Source organism: Anser brachyrhynchus (genome assembly GCF_964034855.1).
Source record: "Anser brachyrhynchus genome assembly, chromosome: 10".
Taxonomy (NCBI): domain Eukaryota; kingdom Metazoa; phylum Chordata; class Aves; order Anseriformes; family Anatidae; genus Anser; species Anser brachyrhynchus.
In genome coordinates this window covers 4277433-4298629 of record NC_137705.1, presented here as the reverse complement: position 1 = coordinate 4298629, position 21197 = coordinate 4277433, and the positions used below count along the sequence as shown (strand labels likewise).

General features: G+C 53.8%; 1 protein-coding gene and 1 long non-coding RNA gene across 3 annotated transcripts in view; both read right to left on the bottom strand.

Moving 5' to 3' along the window:
- PROK2 (prokineticin 2) overlaps positions 1-2008 on the bottom strand; it is a 97190-nt gene extending 95182 nt beyond the window's left edge. For both annotated transcript variants that reach the window (XM_080606992.1, XM_080606993.1), the window contains exon 1: positions 1654-2008. The gene's annotated coding sequence lies outside the window, so the exon portion shown is untranslated. The remainder of the gene's footprint in view (positions 1-1653) is intronic.
- A 1421-nt stretch (positions 2009-3429) lies between these two features.
- Positions 3430-17756, bottom strand: LOC308200754. The gene is made up of 2 exons (XR_013955780.1): positions 11684-17756; positions 3430-11150 (listed from the first exon to the last, which is right to left on the bottom strand). It is a non-coding gene; the product is annotated as an uncharacterized lncRNA (long non-coding RNA).
- Positions 17757-21197: the final 3441 nt, after the last annotated feature.

Here is a 21197-nt window from a genome sequence, read left to right as displayed (position 1 = left end):
GCTGCCAGCAAATCTCCCTCAAGTTGGCTTCCGCGGCTAAAGGGCCTGTGAAAATTAATTCACAGGCACTGAAGTGTCTTCACGCTTATTGCAGGAAAGAAAAAAAGAAAAAGAAATGGAGTGGGTAATATTCACAGGCTACAGTTTTTCAGGCAGGGCTTCATCAAGCACGCAGCCTGTAAAAAGGAAAGGGCCAGGTGGATGCTCTTGCTACCTCTGGAACGAAACTCACTCCATCCAGGTTTGTGTTCAAATTGCTTTCCCTAATGTACCTCCAGAGATTTTTTTCCTCTGTTGTTACTGTGCAAGAGGATTTGTAAGGGAATGGAGATTTAATCTATTATTGATTATTGCATTATTAAAAAAGTAAAAATAAAATTAAGTCAGTCTCTTTGAAGGACGAGGTAATTTATTTTAAGAAACTCTTAAGTTTCATAGTGACTCTTAAAATATTGTTATTCCCTTTCCCCAGTACAAATCTTATTGCCAGAGATGAAGTTTTGCTCCTGTGCTGTTATACCTCATTACTTTATCCTGTGAATGCCCACTACCGTCACCACTATCGGACTGTCACCAGTACCACCTACGTCACCGGTCGGTGCTCCAGCAGTGCTTTAGAGCGGTGAAACAGGACAGACAAGGAGCTGAGGTGCCAAACCCAGTCACCTCCGGTACACTTCTGCAGGGGGCTGGAAGCAGCCCCGAGCAAGGTCATATCTGCACACAGATCCGTGCAGCAGCAAACCCGCCTGCTGGAGGGTGATGGTACCTCAGCCCCGTGGGTGCCAGGGCTTCCTAAAGCAAGGTGCCAGAGCCCCAGCAGCTGTGATGCAAGCTGGGGACCCGCAGCACCGCTGGAGCCACGCTCCCCTGCCAGCCAGGCTCGCCTCGCTCACGTTTTATGGAACGCGTTTTTACAAGCATCCCGATATTAAAGTCAGGGGGTTTCGGTAAAACGTGTGTATTAGGGTTCACATCATAAAAAAATACACAGGATATGCAACACAGTCAGGCTAGCGTGGTTGGAACCTTCCCTTTTGGTACGCTTTGTTATTTTAACTGCAAATCTAAATCTACTTAAAATCTAAGCACTGCTTTAACAGAGTAACATCTCACACAATTAGGCCTCTCAGCACCTTGGGATAAGGGTGCAATAGACATTAAAGCCTTGCAGCTAGGTTTTCCCTCATCACCTGGAGGGCCACAAACAAAAACACGCAGATTAGTTCACAGAAACCTCATTTAAGGTGAAAAATCCTGTTAGCTACGTTCACTAGATTCTTAACAGATGTGCTGGAGCCTACAGCTGTACACTACGGCATCTTCTGTGGGAGAAGGCTCTGCTGAGGAGCCAGCCCCAGGGCAGGGGACAGGCAGGTTGCGTGCAGAGAAAACAGCTCTCACCCAAAGGCCGGTGAGACAAGGAAAACCCTGCTCTGGGTGCCTTCTCTGCTCTTACAAGAGTATTTAGTTTTTGCAGACTTTGCAAACAGCTCTGATAGTTCTGTACACCTTTAAGTATTAACATTAAAGTGGTTTTCATTTTAAAATCATATACACTAAAGTCCAGCAATCCATAATGGATTAACACTTACAACAAGCAATCCAGTAACCTCTCAGCATCTTCCAAATAGATCTCAGAGAGACACTCACCTGGACACAGGCAGACCCTGGTGCAGAGACCCCTCTCCAGGAGAATCCTAAATTGTTTGCACAGCTCAGGATGGGCACAAATGCAAGTTACTGGACTCCTTCCCTCTCAGGACATTCAAGAGCTCACAGGGAGATGGGAGGAAGAAAACAAGCAGAGTGAACACTGCAATTGTTTGCAAGCAAGCATGCAAGTGTTAAAGCAAGCAAGCAATCAGGTGCTAGGTTTAAATGAACCACACCTTGAGATACTCAATCAGTTAACTGTTAACATTTGCTTCTAGCATTTTGTTAATTAGTCCATGAATGGCTTCTTTCATCACCTTTTTTTAAAGATCTTCTCAATTCCATCGTCTTAATTATTCACCTTCATAAAGAATCACCTCGGTGCAAAGGAAATAAAAGGTTTTTTAAGGATCAATAGATTTTCTCTTTTTTCTCCTTTTCTCCTGCAGCATGTAGGCTTTTTGTCTCTCATTGTTCCTTGTCCAAGAGTGAACTTACTGGAACAGTGCTAGGAGTTTTAGGAGGTAGGAATTTAGGAATAGATGCTCTCAGGCTAATTAAGACACTGGTGTATGAAAATGGGCACATGAAATAGGAAAGGATTTCTTCTCTCCATTTCATGTATGCATGTTTGGAAGTAAATTTCCTTAGTATTTGACATTTTGTCTTTGAACATCAGCAACATTCCTGCAGGATCCGCTGGAAAGATGTGCTGAAGCTGGACAATCCTGAAAGTAAGGCCGCGAGAACATCTTGGATGAGTAGGAAAGTGTCGCTCGCACCCTGATAGTTCTTTTCTTGACTTGAGCTCAGCACAAACGTTCGGGCTCCGTAATGACCTCACTCCTGGGGAAGTGCCTCACCAGCCCCAACAGGTACGGGAGGCTGCCGGGGGCTGAGCTCGTGCCGAGCCAGCACCCCAGGATGCTTCACCAGAGCTCGTGCGAGACCCAAAAATCAGATCCTTGCGTTGACTTCAGTGAACCCAGGGTAGTGGGAGTGGGAGATGGCTGCAGCCAAACCTCTGTCAGCCCACCACAGGCGGGCTGGGAAGGAAAGTCGGAGTCAGCAGATCCGCTCCCGTTCCAGGGAGACCAAGCTCCTACGTGCGTGCACATCGAGGAGTGATAACATCGATGCCTCTTCTGAGACAGCTTTAGGATTGGCGTTGGGCCCAGGGATTTTGCAACTCACTTCTACTCCACACAAAGCACTGCCTTGAAACATGTTCACTCCACAGATACTTACATTTTCCCTTTACTTCGGCTTTGGGTACAAATACTCTGCAAGGAGTATGTCCCCACTCTTTCCTCCCCGCTCAGTCCCCACATTACCAAGAGCCCTTGGTAAAGCTCTTTTCCATGCTAAATATGCATCCAACCACTGTTAATGAGCTTTGGCCAGCTCGCAAGGAGTTTTGACAGGCCTGTTGAACCGGTGCCAAGCAGAGATGAATGTTTGGCTTGGACCAGCACAATGCTCTGTTTGTCTCATTGTTACATTGCAAGTGTTAGCAAACTAATGTGACAGGATGTAGACGCACACAACTGAAAAATGACTGAAAATATAATTCCATGTCAGCAGTGACTCCTGAAGGATTATTCGTCTCTGGTGACTTTGAGGGAACCTTTCCTTAAGGACTCAAAATAAAGACAGGTCTGTGTGCTTGGGGAAGGCGATCAATTAGTTTTAAAGCTAGATGTAAGGAGCTGCACTCTGCTCTCGCTTCCTAAGATTTACTTCTAAATCAACCAGGCACTCTACCACAATCCTTTTCTTTTTCTTTTTCTTTTTCTTTTTTTTTTTTTTTCCCCAAAAAGCCCTGCAGCTGGCTGCTTGCACAGCCTGGTAAGAGCCCAAACTCTGCGCCGCTCCCTGCTACGGGGATGTGCTCCAGCAAACCCTTCAGGAAACCCTCTAAGCCCACAGGTAGAGGAATTGCCAGACTTTGAGCCGGTGCTGTTTGGACAGACTTCATGAGCAGAGCAATGGATCATCTCAACACAGACAGTGTGAGGAGTGGAGAACCATCCCTACCGCGCATCTCCTCGCTTTCTGGCACTCCGCTGTGTAGGGAGACCCGGGGAGCTGGAGACCATCTGAACCGTCACGTTTAATAGCCACGTGGGGATCCAGCTCCTTATGATCTATAGCTTCTGGGTTTGGGGGGGTTATTTGTTTTTAATTGTTTGTTTGTGTGTTAGTTTTGGAACTGAACTTCATCCTCGTCTCTGCTGCATCATTTTTTTTCCCCTTAACGTCAGAGGAAGGATTTTATCTTTAAAAAAGCAGATGTATAGGCAGCCTTGTGCTGTTCTTTCCCATGAGGAAACAGGGTCACACAGGAATCTGTTCAAAGTTACCTCCCGGTGTCTGTCCTCTCCAGACGAGGAGGAGCAGTAACCCCAGTAACCCAGTGTCCCGTCTCCGGCAGGGTCCGGCAGCAGAGCACGGAGCAAGCATACGGTGGGATTTCCCCAGGGAACCCTGGTGCTGAGCAGCCCAAAGCTTTCCGTCACTGTGAGCACCACTGTGGTGCTTCTGGAAGTTGGTGCAGTTTTCTTTCCTGAATGAAAGGCATTGTTTTAGGACTCATTTGAAATTTTACCATCCTCAAAGCCTAGCGGCAGTGATTTCCACACAGAGAGGACACACTGTGGGAAGAAGCACTTTTGGTTTTGCTGGTCGGAATCCTGCCACCATCCTTCGGGCTATCATACTTTGGTGTGTATGGTAATAGGGGAGGGCCTGCTAGATTTTCAAAAGGTATTTAGACCTCTGAATGTTCAGATAAAAATTTAGCGAGACTCACAAAAGGTACTTAAGTCCTGTTGAAAGTCAGGAGGAGCTGAGAGTCTCATTTAAAGCTCTTCAGTAAATCCTACTAAATGCTTATCTGTAGCTTTCAGGCCTTATAAACCCTTGTAGATCCAGACCGTGGTGGTAAATGACATTGTTTATGTGCAATATATGTGGATTACCACCCCACCCCTAGTTCAAAATTACGAACTGTAGATGGACCCACCTCCCTCACGGACTACTCTGCTTTGCTATGTATTTGTTCATTTGCTTCTTTCATTTTTATAGCCAGCATTGCACAGATAAATATGTTTGGCCAAAGTCAACATACTGGGGGCTGAAAAGAGACAAACCACAAACATTTATTTGGATTCCGGGTGCGATATTACAAATACCAAAGTTCGTTATAAAAATCATATAAAAGCCTCTGTAGCATAAGAGCAGCTTTGCAAATCCTTTTAATTACATCTATATTTTCAACCGCTGACATGTCAAAAGGAGATGAGATGGTGCTAAACGTGTTCAGTTTGTCGTGGTTTCAGTCAGTTTTTCAAATCACAGAAAGGTTTTAGAAAAACTTGAGTCTCCTTATCTTGTCATGGGTTATTTTTTTTATGCATGAGACAATTTAATAGCAACAGAAGGTATAAATCTATATTTCAGTCTTAGGAAAATTGCTCAAATGCTTGTCTAAAGCTCTGGAAGGGATTGACAGAGTCAGCGGGTTGTCATGTGGGGACTTGCATGCACAGATGCTATCGGTTGCGGCTCTTTGGGGACGACGACTCCGTTGCTGCATGTTCCACTCATGCAGGGAACAGCACAAAGCAGATCCACTCTAATCCCACCAGAAAGGACTACAAACTTGGAAAAAAAGACTTCTTGAGAAGTGTTGTTTCCATTTTGTAAACCTCTGGTCCGTTTCTGTGGGGCTTTTCCATGCTCTCCTAATGAAAACTGTTTCCCAGGAGCCCCATACTGCTGTTGAAAGCCAGGGGTTTGGTACGCACTGAAAGAAATGGCATTGCATAAAAAAGATAGTGATGGAAAATTTTAACAACGCTGATTGTTTAGGCTTTCTTCCCCTTCTCAAAATGAAACACTTTTTAAATCAAGCCTTTTTTTTCACCGAGAGCTTTGTGAGCACTTTTTTTCACCTGGTTCCAATCTGGACACTATTGCAACACAAACAAAGAGTGAGAGCATCCACCGAGGGAGTGAGCGAGAGCATGCTTCTGGCACAGCAAACCTCGCTGCTCCCAAACTGTCCACCAGATCCTGCAGTGGATCACACAGGAGCACACAACAAATATGACTCCGTACACGACAAAAACCCCCCGAGGCCCGGAGCAGCTCGGAGGGGTGGCAGCAAAGGGCCCTCCCTCCGCTCCGGAGGTTTGATGGCTGCAAGGCACTAACACTTCTTTCTCCCTGTCGATGGTTTAATGGGTTCACGCCAAAAAAAAAAAAAAAGATGCCAATTTGGATCCAGCACTTGCTTAAGAAACAGTTTCTTCAGAAGAAACCCCCAAAAATGTCACTGAAGAGTAGGACTGGAGGGCTCAGGGCAGCTGTTGACCCAGCCCTGCAGCTACTGCAGCCAGGCAATAGCAACCGAGGCTGGGGGTCCATACCTCACACACCAAAAACATCTCCAGCACGCTCAGAGCAGTAGAGAAAGGCCGCAGCACTTACAGGCTTCAGGAAAAGAGCAGATGAGGGGAAAACTACCACCAATAACCCCAAACCTCACAGCCCCAGGGGGGTTGTTGAAATGTGTAGAAGGCCTATAGCTGTCCTGTGGCACTCACAGGGCTCCAGCACTCACTGTGCCCCATCTGGGTGAAAACCAGCCCCCAAATTCGTATATACATCAGTGGTACAAGCCTCAAATCCCTCATGGTCCAGCTCAGGACCAGGACAAGCCCAGGCCCGTAAGAGGAAAAAGGAAAGTTCAGACAAACAGGGGGCCCTTTCCCACCAGGTATCCTGGAGCCTGTGACGTGGAGCCCGTGTCCCATGCCGCTCTGCAGGCCTCTCCACTGGCTTATCAAGCTCCGTCTTGAAACAATTTGGGCCTTGAACAGATTTGTTATACAATGTAATATGGAGAACAAGGAATAAAGATGAGGAAAGGCAAAATTAGATTAATGCTGTAGATAACTTTTGAGTATAACTAATGCCAAATAGCTGGAGGGCGACATGTCAACAATTTAATAGGGCACAACGTAAAATAATGTTTTCAAAACAAGCAGTTCATTGGATGCTTCCCTTTTGAATCAGATAAAGCGTATCACTGCAGAGAGATTTGCTTTGATCTGCTCTGTAGCAGAAGGTCAAGGGTGTTTAAACCAGCTATTCAAAGCTTGCGAGTAATAGAATTAAACGGCTCAGATGACTGGATACGTCCCCGAGTTCTCAGCATCCTCCAGATGCCGGGCCAGGCCCCGGGGTGGGAGCACTCGCTTTGCCCAGCATCGCCGCAGGCAGCTCCCAGCCATGCTGAGCCCACGACCGGGATCTGCGGGGCTGCCCCGAGCACCCCGCCGAGCTGCCAGCCCCGGGACGGGGCACCCACACCGAGAGGGCTGGGGTGAAACGAGTCCCACGCGTCAGTCCTGGGCACAGCCAGAGGTCTGTGACACCTGGGCGCCGCAGGGATTTCACCCCAAGGCAGGTTTCCAGCTGGATGGACGCTGGAGGTAACAACCCCAAATCCCCGCATGCCTTCTGCTGTTTCTCACCCACAGGGCACGGGGGGGCTGTGCAGGGGGTTTTGCACTCACTGACCTCCTCTCCATGGGTCACTTGTGCTCCCCTCCAGGAAGGAAAGACGGGTCAAATAGGAGGTGGAAGGATTAAAACAGAGCAACAGGTGTGCGTCTCATTGCCATAGTGTTTTGCTGCTTATCTCTGCTTTTCCGACCATAAAACCAAAGCAGGCTGGGCCAGCCCATCCCATGCAGACCTGGCAAAAGGGGTGCGGTGCAGGAGACCTCGAGGCCCAGCCGCAGAAGATGCCATCTCCCAACCCAAGAGACCATGACTTCGGGCTTCTTCTTGGCAGGGACGCTGTGGTGTGCTCTCAGCACCCTCCCAAAGCACAGAAACGTATTTTAAGAGCAGGACCCAGTGAAGAGCTCTTGCAGGCACCACGTGCACAGGCACACATGTGCACAGACACAAACACAGGACCGAGCGCTGCGAGACATGCCGTGCACCTCGGCCACCGCCTCATGGGGCTGCAGCAGCTGCCGGCACAGCACGGGGTCCCCGGGGATTGCAGAAGGACAAGTGCCACGATGGGGCTCGTTTGTCGCCGGTGGCACCACGACAGCACGCCGCGGGGTGGGAGCAGCACACGGCGGGGGCTGCTGCGTGCACGGGTGCTCGGGCGGACAGGGGCAGTCACACAGCGGTCCCTCAGCACGTCTCCCTGTGGATCAGGTGCCTCGTGAGGATTTACGGCCTCCCCTGGTTGGAACACAGCTCCCCGGAGCCTCCCACAGCCACAGGACTCCAGCTGTTACCCAGTTCTGCCAGCCGCACCGAGGCACGGCTGGGTTTGTTTTGCCGGCTGTCACGTCTCAATTAGCTGTCACCTCGGCAGGGCAGCGCGTGGCATGGGGCCACGGGGTCTCCACAGCTTCGTAACTTTGGAGTGAAAAGGTAAATCCATCCACAGGGCCCGGATAATAGGGCTGCCCTTTCCCTGTGAGGGGCTGGCCCCGATCAAGGGGGTGGGGGACCCCAGGCCCCCCACGATGAAGACAGCTCCCACCACCCGATGGCCTGAGCAGAAAGGCAATGAGACAGAGACAGGGCTCGGCAGGGACTGCCCGGAGCACATTTATCAGCAGCACCGCTAACGAGACGCTGGAGGCAGGTGGGTGCCGCTGTGCTCAGCCTCAGCCCGCGGAGCTGCCTGCCAGAAGCACTCCGCCCTGGGGACCGCTGTTTAAAAGCAAAGCAGACACCGAGAGGCCCCACAAATCCTCCACCTGCTGCTGCAGCAGCCCCATCCTCTCCCCTGGGTCCCTGCAGCCCCCACCTGGCTGCCGAATGCCCCCGCGCCCCCCAGCACCGGGGTCCCCCTGGGGCTCCCAGCCTGGGGCACGGCGCGGACGTGATTTTTCGGATGAAGCCCCGCAGCGGCAGCTGTCCGCAGCCACGGGCTGCGTGTGGCGGGGACGAGCTTGCGAAAGGAGAGCAAATTTAGCCCTGACTCATCTGGGATAAATTTGCCATATTCGCGGCGGGGCTGCGCCAGCTGTGTGTAGCTGTGTGGCAGCGGGGAGGGCGTCAGTGCCACGCGCCCAGCCCCGTTTGGTGGCGGCGAGAGGCATCGGGAAGGTTCCCGCACCCGGAAGGCTGTCCCGACGTTTCACTGCCAACTGCGGTAATTGAGGAGGCAGCTCAGAAAGCGTTAACAAAGCCGAATTTGACAAAAGCAGAACTGAAAGTTTGTGCAAACGGGAACGAGTTTTCCACTCGCTCTAATAGCTGGAGGCAACTGCTCGAGCCAGGAGGATCTGGGGACCGCTGGCCCAAAGCATGGCCCCTGCAGGCCTGGCTCAGCAAGGTGATTAGGGATGCATCCTGCCAGCTGCACGGCATGCAACAGAGGAGACCGGACTTCTGCAGGGCACGGATATCTGGGCTTCGTCAGCCGAGCCCGTGGGTGCCCGAAGGGGCAGGAGGGAGGCAGGAGCGCTGCAGCCAGCGGGGCTGGGGCTCTTCTCCTCCCACGAACCCACCAGAGAGCAGCTCTGGGGGAAACCCCGCCTTGCTGTTCCTGTTAGACTAACACTTCACCTGCGAAATGGGGGTAGGAGGCTCTTACATGTCTTGTAGGAGGACCTGGAGGAGGTGAGAGCAAACAAGGCAACAGTCAGCTGCAGCCTTGCTTTGCGCTTTCTGTCCATGGGCACGTTTGTTTAGGGACCGGGGGGGGGGCTGCAGTCACAAATTTAGCATTAACGCAAATGCCCGCTTCATCAGTTTCGAGGGTGGGTTTTCTTTAAAGCTTTCATCCTGGCAGAGATGTTTGAGGAGCTAAAAATAGGCAGCAAAGTCACGTGAAAACCTCCGGATGTGAGAAATCACATAAAAGATACGAGCGTGAGTCCTTGTTTCCTTGGAAATAATAGTAGTAGTAATTCTTGAAGGCGAGGCTGTGATGGTGAGATCTAAAACCGGCCCCATGCCCCCCGGGTGCTCCGTGAGGGTCCGGGGCAGGGCAGGAGCCCGGTGCAACGAGACCGAACCGCGGCAGCTGCGCCGGTGGGGTTGGAGGTCTCAGTTTGGGATGAGCCCAAAGAAAAAGCCTCCACCACTGCCCCCCACCAAGACCTGGTGTCTGGGTCCGGGTTTAAACTCACGGGCACGGCTGGGCTGGGTGGGAGGCTGGCTCCGAACCTGCGGCTCCAACAGCTCTGGGGAAATCTCAGACCTGCAGAAGTCTGCAGCACGAGCCCAGCCATCCCCAGCGGAAATCATCGAGCTCAACAGCGGCATTTCCGTGGCAGTGCAGGGCTCTCACCTATCTACATGAAATTACCTGTACTTACATTTTAACATCCCCAGCACCATAAGACACTCACGCTCAGCTCCAGCCGACCCCCAGGGAGCTGGGCAGTGCTTGGCACTGTTAGGAGAAGCTCAGCACCCTGCAGCACCAGGCACCCATTTCCCAACACCGCAGGGAGGGGGCCAGGACAGCAGCTGTGGCCCCTGTTCCTTCACCCAGCCTCGGTTTTCCACCTCTGCATTGCCAGCCCGAGCCACGGGCTACCTCCCATAAACCCTTCCTAAATCAGCATTAGCATTTAATTTATCTTAAAGAGACTCACTGCTTCTTACGCGTGGTTTCTACATGGGAACACAGCTGAAGGCCAGGGTTCAGATCCAGCAGCCAAACGCTCGCTGGTCAGTAAATGCCAGAAGGAAGGTTTTGTAACCCGTCCTGAGCCAAGGCTGCCCCACAACACAGCGGTGCTCAGACTTTCCGCTGACAGTTCCCAGCACCAGGCCTGCTGCTGGCCCTTGCTGTAAGGCACCTCCAGACGCAGCGGCAGATACGGGTAAACCCCTCCACAGCTGGCGTCGCTCGCTGCGGGTCGGGTTTGGGCAGGGAGGCACAACGCCAGATGCCTGCCCTTGCCTAAATCCCATTTTATTCCTTGGAATAAATGGATAAATGGTGGCACAGCCGCGGGGATACAGCTTAACCAGGATCTCAGACTGCTCAGGAAGACCTTAGAGCTGCCTGCCCATCACGGTGCCCGCTGCTCCGGCCGCTCTCCGTGCCCGTCTGCCCCCAGCTTTGCCAGATGCCTGCGCGGGGCTCTGGTATGGATGACCAGAAACCGAATTAGGCTGCCTCCAAAGAGACAGCGCGACGTTGCTAGGCAATTACGGCTGGCTGAAAGGAGCTGACAGCCATGCAGAGTTACTGATCTGTGCAGGATGCGGTGATAAGGTTATCTAATTCCGCATGTGGGACTGGGATGAATTTGCGCTGAACTCGACTTCGGCCACGGAGGTCGAGAGGGCTTCAGCTCGGCTTCGAAGCTGGGGAGCGGCGCGGCGCCTTGGGATGGGGCTGCCCAGCAGCACCCACATGGGGAAGCTGGTCATGGGGTGGTGCGGGGGAGCACTCAGCTCCAGCAAGGCTCCAGGAGCAGATCACGTTCCTAAATCCACAAAAAAATAAAAAAAATAAAAAGGAAAATAGCTTTTCCTTATACCCCCTTAAATTTTACAGGTGGTGGGGAGGCTCCAGGTTAATTAGCACTTCCTCATTAGGGCTGGTGCCAGGGGTTTCTGTGGGGAACACCAGGACAGTGCTGGGAGGAACCCAGCTGGGATCCGGGCAGCCCTCCGCTAATTTTACCTTCTGTTAATAAACCCAGGCTGTGCAAAAACGTCAGTCAGGGGCTCTAACAACTGTGCTGGCGTTGGCTCAGGGTGGCTGGGGACTACACAAGCTTCCAGCCCTGAATTCAGCCGCTGCCAGACACAGAAAACAAGGAGAAGAGGGCTGTTAAGCCAGAGCAGTGGGTAAGGGACTCCAGAGTGAGCTCCTCGGCAAGCCCAGAACCAGAGCTCGGGGATGCACCACTGGCAGTCACGGCAGCGCTGAACAACCCTGAGCCACGGCGCCTCCCTGCAGGGGCACATCCAGCCCGAGACACCCGGGGTAGAGGGCAGGAACACGCACACACACCTTAAATGTCATACCTCCTTTCCCCTCTGCTCCTTGGGGCAGGAGGATACAAAGCTCTGCCTTGACGCCATCCAAAAATATAGACTCTGTTCTGCCACGACAGCACCCGAGCAAGCCCCCGAGCACCCCGCCAGCAGAGAGGGAGCTCAGCAGGCACTGAAGCGCTGGGAGAGCAGCTCAGCACCCTGCTTTCTGCTGCAGCATCCCCTTTTTTACTGCAACACCCCCCCTTTTTACTGCAGCGCCCCTCTTTCTGCTGCCCAGGGCCCCTTTCTGTGCTGCGAGCCCCAGGCGCGGCGGCCGGGGCCTCCCGCTGCTGAGGAAGCAGGCGCGCACCCTTCGCTGCCTCGCAGGATCTTGGCTTATAATAGCAATTGGCGCAGAGTCATCCTTATCAGCTAGCACATTAATCTTAATTAACAGATCGACAGCAACAGTTCCTCCCTGCAGCTCCCCTGAGCATTCGCAGCCTTCGCTGGCTTTCGCAGCGCTGAGCCGCCACGCCGGCAGCCTCGCTGCTCCCACCGGAGGGAGGGTCAAATCCTGCACGGATCCTGGGGCAGCTCCATGCTGCAGCCCCCAAACTGCTCCCCCAGAGCCCCGCTGCACCTGGCTGAGCACAGAGAAATGCATCACCTCGTAGCAAACTGCGGGGTTGGGAGCAGGAGGATCCCCCCCAATCCCAGGGTCCTGGCTCTGGGTAGCGCCCCGCTGCCCCTGAGACACCCCCCGTGTTTGTTGAGGGTGCAGGGGAGCTCCCCGGGGGGATTTGAGCTGCAGCAGTAACCACACGGGACTGGTGATGGGGCTGGCTGAGCCCACGGGATTTGGCTGAAGCTGGCGTTGTGCTGGAGCAAGAAACCCTCCCGACACCGTGCAGAAAACCCCGAAGCCCCGGGGCTGGAAGAGGCACTGGCTGCCCACGGGGAGGGACTGAACCCAAGGGAAGGCTTTCCCTCCCACCTGCTGCCGGAAAGGTTTTTAAAACAAACAAACCGAGAATAAGCAGATGATCTACGGGTGACGGAACTGCTGCAAAGGAAACCCGAGCGGCACGTCCCCCGTCCCCTGCTGCTCTCGACGCTGGGAAGCCGTGCTGGCCGCCCTCGCTTGGCTTCACGCCGACGTGCCCAAAGCACAAACAACTCCCCCTGGCCAGGTCAGCAAATCCCACGGGCTCTGCTCTGCCAGGAGCCAACCCAGCCACTGAAGCAGCACCTCTCCGAGCAGCCAGATTAATTCCCCCTGCTCTGCAAAGCCCAGCCTCGGCAGGGCTGGCGGCGGCGGGTGCCGGCGTGCCCCGGGAGGTCCGGCCGTCCGCGCCCCGCTCCGCAGCAGGCAGGCTTGCTGCTCACCTGCACCAACTGCCTTACTAAATAAACACACGCTGAGCCCCTACAACAACTTCGCGACTGCACAAGGATTTCCTTTTGCAAAGACTTAAAGTCCTAACATCACAGGACAGATCGAGTCCCGAATGTTTTTAAGACGGGAACCCGGAGCTCAACATTTCTGTTTGCACAGATGCTCCCAGACACGCGGCCTGGTTTTCGGAAGTTGCTTTCCGAGGGTGCTCGGTGTTTGCAGAAGTTCTGGCAAAGAAGTTAGCTTCAGACATGGACTTCTGAAAGCACTGACCTAAGTGTTTTTCCAGCTCAGAGGGGGAAAAAACCCATCTCAGCTGAAATACCGGGGCCTTAAAAATTAGTTGCTGTTCATGTGCAGTAGCTCTTGTTATTAAAAACATCATAAAAGTTTTACTGTGCTGACTTAGGGTGCACGTAAAGAATCTAGTTTGTCTTGACAGACCGTAAAGGAACTTTTATGACCTCTCGGGTCAATGATTTGCGAGGAAGGATTTACGCGGCGGCACAGGGCAGGGATGCAGGGCAGCAGGAGGAGAGCAGCGGGGCTGCAGGCCTGAGAGGTGGCCCCGCTGCGCTCCGCACACCACAATTTGTACCCACAGCCCTGGTTGTTACAGGGGCCGTGCTGAGGCAGGAGGACACGGGGTTAGGTGCTGACCGGATGCAACCGACGGGCCTTTATTTGTTTGGGGTCACGACGGAGCTTTGGAAGGAAACCTCCCCGTGCTCAGTGCTGCCCAGGGCTAAAGCTTTGGGAGCGCAGGCAAAGTCCCAGCTTTGCATTTACTTTATCTTCCGTCGCGAGGTGCTGGGAAAACATCGGCTTTGTTGGTCCAAGGTTCGGCCTCATTAAGGTCCTGGGGGAACGTGGGGAAGAGGAGGCTGCCAGCACACTGACGGCAGCCCGGCAGGACACTGCCAGACCCACCTCGGACAGCTCGGATGGTGCGAAGGGAAGCCCTGCCATGCCACGCCGGTGGCCTCGTAGCAGGTACGCGAGGGCAGGGCATCTCAAAGTGCTGCTGAAATCCAAACGCACGGTGCACCTCCAGCCTTACAGGCTGGGCAGGGAGCCCCTTCCCACCCGTGGGCGATGAAAGCTGCCCTGGAAAAGAGAACGACCTCCTAAATTCAGGGCTGGTGTCGGAGCCGTCCCCAGCGCCGGGCAGCAGGACAACATCCCAGGCACCCACCGACTGCTCCCTGCCCTCTGTGCTTGCCTGCAAGCACCACAGGGTGCTCGGCCGGCGCTGATGATGTCCCAGAGCCCACGGCAGCTCCTCAGCCTGGGGCAGCCCTCCGGAGCCAGCAGCCTCCCAGAAAGGTGAAAGCTTTGAACACTTCCCTCCCGAGTGGCTGCACGAGCTGAAAGGAAAAGAAATAAGATGTTTTAAGCTGTAGCTCCAGGGCTTTTTCGGAGCAATTCACATGTAGCTGCTCCCCTGGGCAGCACCCTGAGGGTGAGCAGCATCCTTGGCCCCCCTGGGTGTCCCCGCAGCCTCGGGGATGCTCGTGTGGATGTGCAGCTGGATGAGGCCCTCCAGGGCCTGCCCCGGCCCCGCCAACCCTTCCTCCTGCAGCCAGCATCGTGCTCGGCGCGGCGGCTGTGCTCTGCAGGCCTCCTTCCCCAGCGCCCTTTCCTTCGGCCCTCAGCATCCAGACGGATGGAACCGGATTTGCTGCACACGTGGCACCCAAATGAGGTGGTTTCTTTGGCAACAATAGCGAAAGCTCGGAGAAATTTTTTGCTTTCTCTCTCCTGTGACTCCAGCAGCCCAGGTAACGCAAAGAAGCCGTCTGACTTAAATTACTGCCTCTGATAGGAATCAGACACGCACTCCAGCATGTCTGCTGCACGCTTATTTATTTATTTGGGGGCTGATTGATTTAAAGGCCCCCCATTGCCCAAGCAGCGGCATGGCACAGTAACTCACTTGATCTCTGATTTATATTTCGTGTTCGAGCAAAGCTGGCTGCTGCCGCCCGGCACAGGACCGCGCTGCGTGTGCCAGCACCGAGCTCAGCTCTGGGGAAGGTGGGCACGTACGAGAGCGCAACCCGGGGCTGCAGAAGGGAACGAGCACAAGGCAAATGCTGCCTTGCGGCACCCAGCTCTGCACGGGCAAAACCAAACCAAACCAAACGTGTTTGGTTCCCAAACCAAAGCAACGGTGTTACGGGGCATTAGGCTCCAAGACTTGAAGCTCTTCGCACCTCAGTGTTGGCCGTCCCCATCCCACTGCCACGTTCTGCCCCGCGGGGTTGGACACGTCCCACCCGCCCCACGGCAGCCCCCCAGGGACCCCCGTGCCCCGCTGCGGCACCAAAACCAGCTGGGAGCTCTTTCAGTCCTTGCCCCTTCTTCTTTTTGCAGCCCTCGTTGCGCGGAGCAGAGCTAAGATCTGCCGTTCTCCGCGCTGCCTCCCGCTTGGAAATACCCTGTGGGACTGGAGGAGGATAAAAATAGGAGCTTTCAATGGAAATACAAGAGAGCTCTTCAGAAGGTGCCATAATCACACGGAGCCCAGTGCTGAGCCCTCCGTCGCAGTGAATAGCACTGCCAGTTGATTTCCTTCAAAGTAGCGTTGAATGAGGGCTTCGCCTGATAATTTAAGGGGATGAGGCCCTTCCTAAGGTTTAGAAGATTTGGGTTTTTCATTTTACATCACCTTCTCCTGGATGCCACAATTAGAGCCGGGGGCCCCCTCCCTGCTCCATCATCAGGGGCCCTTTTCCCCCACCAGGAATGTTATTTGTGCTGCACAGAAGATTTACCAACTGCCTTTATAGCCCTCCCTGCACTAAATCACACTCCTAATGGATCGCCTGAGGTAAGAGCACCACTGTTTATTGTATTTATTATTTTTTTTAAAATCCATTTAATGGCAGGATCGCACACACCAGAGCTGCTGGGCTGAGCTCTGCCTCCCGCTCGGGCAGAGCAGCCCGGGACGTGCTGCAAGGCTCCCAGGGCCCGTCGCTTGCACTGGCCAAAAATCACGAGGAAAGGGGCCCCTCGTCCGCAGCCCTTCAGGCAAGGAACTTCTCTGCGCTGGCTGGAGGGCTTGGTAAGCGCCATACACCCTGCTCAGGGCACCAGGATCTGGACAAGAGGGCTCGCCGGGTGCCAGCAGTGCCCACGAACACTGCTCTGCTGGCTCCAAACCGTGCACACAGCTCCTGCCTGCCCCGGCCCCCTCCCAGCTCCGCGGGCAGGGGAACTCCGGGCGCCTCCCCGCTGTTCCAACTCATCGCCTTTCGCTGACGCTTTTGATTTATGAAGCCTCGTGGCATGTAAATCTGCAGGATTTATAGCTTGGCACGGGAGGGAAGCGCCGCCTGGCATCATTACAGGACGAAGGCGAGTGGGTGGATGTGCCCTTAGGGGTCCTGAGGCCGGTGCTGCGCTGGGGGGCAAACGAGGCAGGAAAGGAGCGTAAGGGCCGGCACGGTGACCATCGAGGGTGGCCGGCGGGGCTGTCCCCAGGCCACAGCCACTGATCCCAGGCTCCTCTCCGTGCTGTGAACCCCGAGCAGAAGGGCCCAGCTGGGTGGGAGCAGCACGGAGGCGGAGGCAGCCACCACAGGGCACTGCGAGGGCTGCCCCCGAGCCCTGGCACCCCGCCGGCTGCCTCCCGCTGCCGTCACGGAGCCCCGATGCTGGTGCAGCCCCTCTCGCTTGCAATGGCTGGATGCGGCCCTAGCCCTTGGCAAATGCCAAAACCTTTCCCTGTGCGCTGAGATGTGGAGGTTTCAGAGGGTTCCCACAGTCATGTGGCATGCGCAAACGCAAGAAAATTTTAAGTTTTGGAAGATGCCCTGGAGCCGAATGCATCTTCTCCCTCCGTGGCCCACGAGCATCTCCCAGCAGCAGAGCTGGGGCTGGAGCAGGGCGGCCCCGTCTCCTCCCCGCGCTAGTTCCACCCCAGTTAGTACCCAGCAAGGTACTAACATCTCATCACATCTGGGACAAATCAGGATGGTAAAAAAAAAAAATCAACCCTCTCCGACAGCAGCAGCAGCATCGAGCCCTGACCAGGCTGTGTCCAGTCACCATGTGCCACCCCTCAGTGGCACGCAGGGTTCCTCCTGACTCTAATTTTGTCCTTCTCGCATCGGAAAGAAATGAATTTAACCGAGAACTGTGTTTTTCTTGCTCAATTTTACAAGCCACCCTGGGAATTAAGGCACGTGGTGAGCGGGGTGCAGCCCGCCCGCTGCCGGACCCACCCGAAGGACAGACGGGGTGGGTGGGATGTGGGAAACCCCCATCAGGGACAGCTTGGTGCAGGTCATGCTTGTAAACCCACCACCCCATTAACCTGCCACGCAGAACACCCCTACAGCCCGTTTAAAATCTAATGTATATGATTATATGTAATAGATTATACGTATTAGCTATTAGCGTGCAGAGGAAGGTAGAATTAAAACCTCAGTGGCTCCATGCGCCGCTCCAGGCTTTAATCTCTCCCAAAACACACACGCAAACACTGAAAATTCCTCCTGCAAAGTCCGCTTCAAGCCCCAGGACCGCATTTCGGGGCTGAGCAGACACACGTTTATTCATTCCTGTTCCTCTCAGCCGGGCAGCAGCGCGCTGTTCCTGCAGCACACCAGCCTGCTCCTTGCCACGCGGGTATTTTCTGCCCGAATTCAGCTCCCAGGCTCGTTTTCCTCGAGGAGCTTACAGCAGTCCATGAGACACCCCGGACCTCCTCCCTCTGCTCCGGCCAGCTCCAGTAGCTGTGGCCAATTAATGCTTCCTAAAAGCTTTTGATGTGCTGTTATCGAGCGCGCGTTACACCGAGAATTTCACGGCGTTTAAGCGAGTGCTATCGGCATTACACGCCTTGAACGTCTCTGACTCACCTGCCGGCGGGAGGAAAGGAGGATTGCCAGAGCAGGGAAAGCAGAACAATGCGGATTTTCACACCGTAACTGTATTTAACCGTATTTAACCTGCCCGTTTAAGTCCTCCTCACAATGATTCTGTAAAGGGAGGTGATCCGGGTGCTGGAACATCCTTTTAAGCTGGACCAGTTTTGACAACTCCAAATGTAAGGAGTTGGGGGAAAAATGGAGGTGTAAGAAAGTCGTGAAATTTTCAGGGTCCTGGAAAGAATAAACCGGCGTGGTGGAGACTTGTTTTTCGGTGTGCAGACGAAGAAGAATTTATCTCTCAATTCCTCACCTAGAGGCGTGCACCTCTCATGCCTCGGTGCTTCCTGCGCTGCCAGGAGCTGATGTCCCTGCTCTGGGGACAGCAGTCCCTGTTCGAGGAGCGACAGGGGACTTCAGAATAGGTGTGCCAGAGTTGTGCTACAAGATTCACACAATTAGTTCCTAGCTTCATATTAAATGAAGACCAGAGTTAGGTACAGATTGCTCTGTGCTACTGCAAGCTTCCACGCTATCCTGTAAGAGTTTGCAAGCGGGATAATTGCTGGTGTGACCTGAAATGCTTTGAGTTTGGGATTTCTGAGGTCGCTGTTTGATGTTACTGGTGATTTCTGAGCGCATCTTATTCTCTGCCGAGAGACACAAACAAGCAAAAAGAAAACATTGCAGACGCTCCTAAAGTCTTCCTATTAAACAGGTTCAGACAGGATCAGCACTGGCCTCAACCCTGGCTAGAAAAGGGCTGCTTACAGGACCCAGCAGCCCTCCAGCAGGACCAAAACCCAACAAACCCTCACCGCACCAACCAGCAGCGCAGACAACGAGCAGGGCTTATGTACCTAAGTACTACAGAAAGGAACAACAGAGACCAGGAAAGGCAGAAAAACCTGAGGCTTCCCTGTCCTTATTACAGCTGCAAAAGCCACGAACAGGCTTGAAGCATTGCAGATCGCACACAAGGAAAGTCTGCCAGCCCCGGCACCCCGGCTGCCAAACCCAGCTGCTGGGGAGCACCCGTCCTCCCCGTGCATCCCTTCGGGGCCATTCAGGGACTCCACGAACGGGGCAGCAGGCCCAAAGGAAAAAACGTGAGATGGTCAACCAAACCTTCTGTGAATTTCCCTGAATGCCAAGGAATAGGAGACTGAAGAAAAATCTCAAACAAGACATGCATTACATGTGATCCGTACCATGTTTTTTTTCTTTTTATGGGGGTGATGAGAAGGAAGCGCAGGACAAAAGAAGAAAAAAAAGGTCTGCAAAACATGGATTCTTGGATGAAAATTATATACTAGCTTTTTCTTCTTTTTATTTCCTCCCAGTTTGTGAATCACAGGCGAAGTCTCACACCGCTGCCTTTGAAGTACTGGAGCCTCGGGTTTCCACCTACCCAACCACACCAGCGGGGCGGCAGCAGGCCCTCTGCGAGCCAAGACACTTGCCTGAAGGCCCACATTTAGCCTCGGAGGAACCACATCCAGGGCCAGCGGCACAGCAGGACCTCGCTGCTCTGCCCTCCCGCAGGACCCAGCACCGCGTTCCCCAGCCGGGCTGCACCGCGCTGCTGCCAGCAGCACCCCCAGCCCCTCCTCCCAGCTGGCGTGTGGGTATTAAAATAACGAGGAACTGGGGTTTTGGGGGCTTGTAAAAAAAAGGAAATTTGGGCAGTAGCTCCACTGTGCCAAGGGTGATTTCTTCTGATGCAGCTCTTTGTGAGGAGGCAAGGAGCTTGCCCGCGCTCAGGATGCAAGCACAACCCCTGTCTCACGGCGCTTTGCTGGCCCGACAGCACTCAGCACTTCCACCTAACCTAATGCCTTGACAGAGCTGGGCCAGAAACAGCCATCTGTCACCTCTGTCACGGCTTTCGTAGACAAACCTCTCGCTTCGGCCCCTGGAAACTCCCACGGTGACAAACACCAAAGCTGCTGCGGGCCGCGGGCCGCGCATCTGGTGCTTCGAGAGCAGGCACCGGCCTGCCGCCGCTGCCACAGCGCTCTCCAGACTTTTTTTCCCCCCTTGTGTAAGGGAGGTACGTTCAGATTAAAGTTTACATCCCCTACAGCTAGCGAAGTAAAGCCTTTGAGCACGACGCTAAGCTCAGCACATACCTTAAGGACTCGGTGCCCTCGCTGCTGCAGCCGGCTGCTGCCTTTCCACGGCTCCACGCAGACGTCGTCCCACGACGGGCTGGCCCAACCTGTGCTACCCAAGCCAGCGGCACCAGCACGGCTCAGCCCCAGCCTTCCCCGTGCCACGGCTCAGCCCCAGCCTTCCCCGTGCCATCGCTGCCAGCCCACAGGGCCGGGAGCCTCCGCTCCTGGCAGCCAGGCCGCTCCTCCACGCGCTCGCCTGGCAGGGCAAGCCAGCGCTCCTCGGGTCTGTACGACAAGCGCTACCTTTCCTGCTTCTTCTTATTCTTGGCACCAAGCGTTTTGACTCATTTCCAGCTGAGGTTAAAAGCATTTAAGAGTGTGTTTGCATGGAGTTTTTTTTTTTTTTTTTAAAGCGACCTCTGGCTATAGCATACACTTCCCCCAGCACACACGAAAATATCCAGGTTGCTTTTGGTTTAGTAACTGTCTCGTATTCCTTGGGGGTTGGAGAGGGGGGAGAACTGACAGTACCCACACCTCTGGAGTAAGGCTTTTTCTTTGCATTTTACCCATCAACTTGGTTTCCAAATTTCAACTTGGCATTTGGACTGGCACAGTTACACCAAACGTCTGCCCTCTCAGCTGGGGAAAACAACAAATGAACTAGAAAGAGAACAGCAATTTTACATCAGCTTGCTTCCTAGCAGCGGAAAAAAATGCTTACAAAATACCTGCATTTTTATGTCACAAAAAATATAATTAGGCCCTCAATTAAGTTCTATTAATTTTACTCGTGGGAGGTTGTTAGCACAAGACACCAGAAGGAACTCCCAAGGGCTCTCACTAAAATCTTCTGCACTGAGCTTTCGCCGTTTCTGCAGCCACAGAAAGGGGAAAAATGATTACTTCACAGTAAGAGAACCCAAATTCTGCAGACACCCACCACGAGCTTTCCTTGTACCGGCAGTCCCGGGGAACAACACGGACGTACTGACACGCCTGAAGCTTTCCACGTGTGCAACCGTGTCTGCAGAACTGGGGTGCTCAGGGGACGGCTCACGGGCAAGACGTACAGAGAGACAAAGTGCTTCAGCAGGACTCCACTGGTTCTGAATGCTGGCATCTCCCAAAAAAGAGAGCTTTCAGATTTAA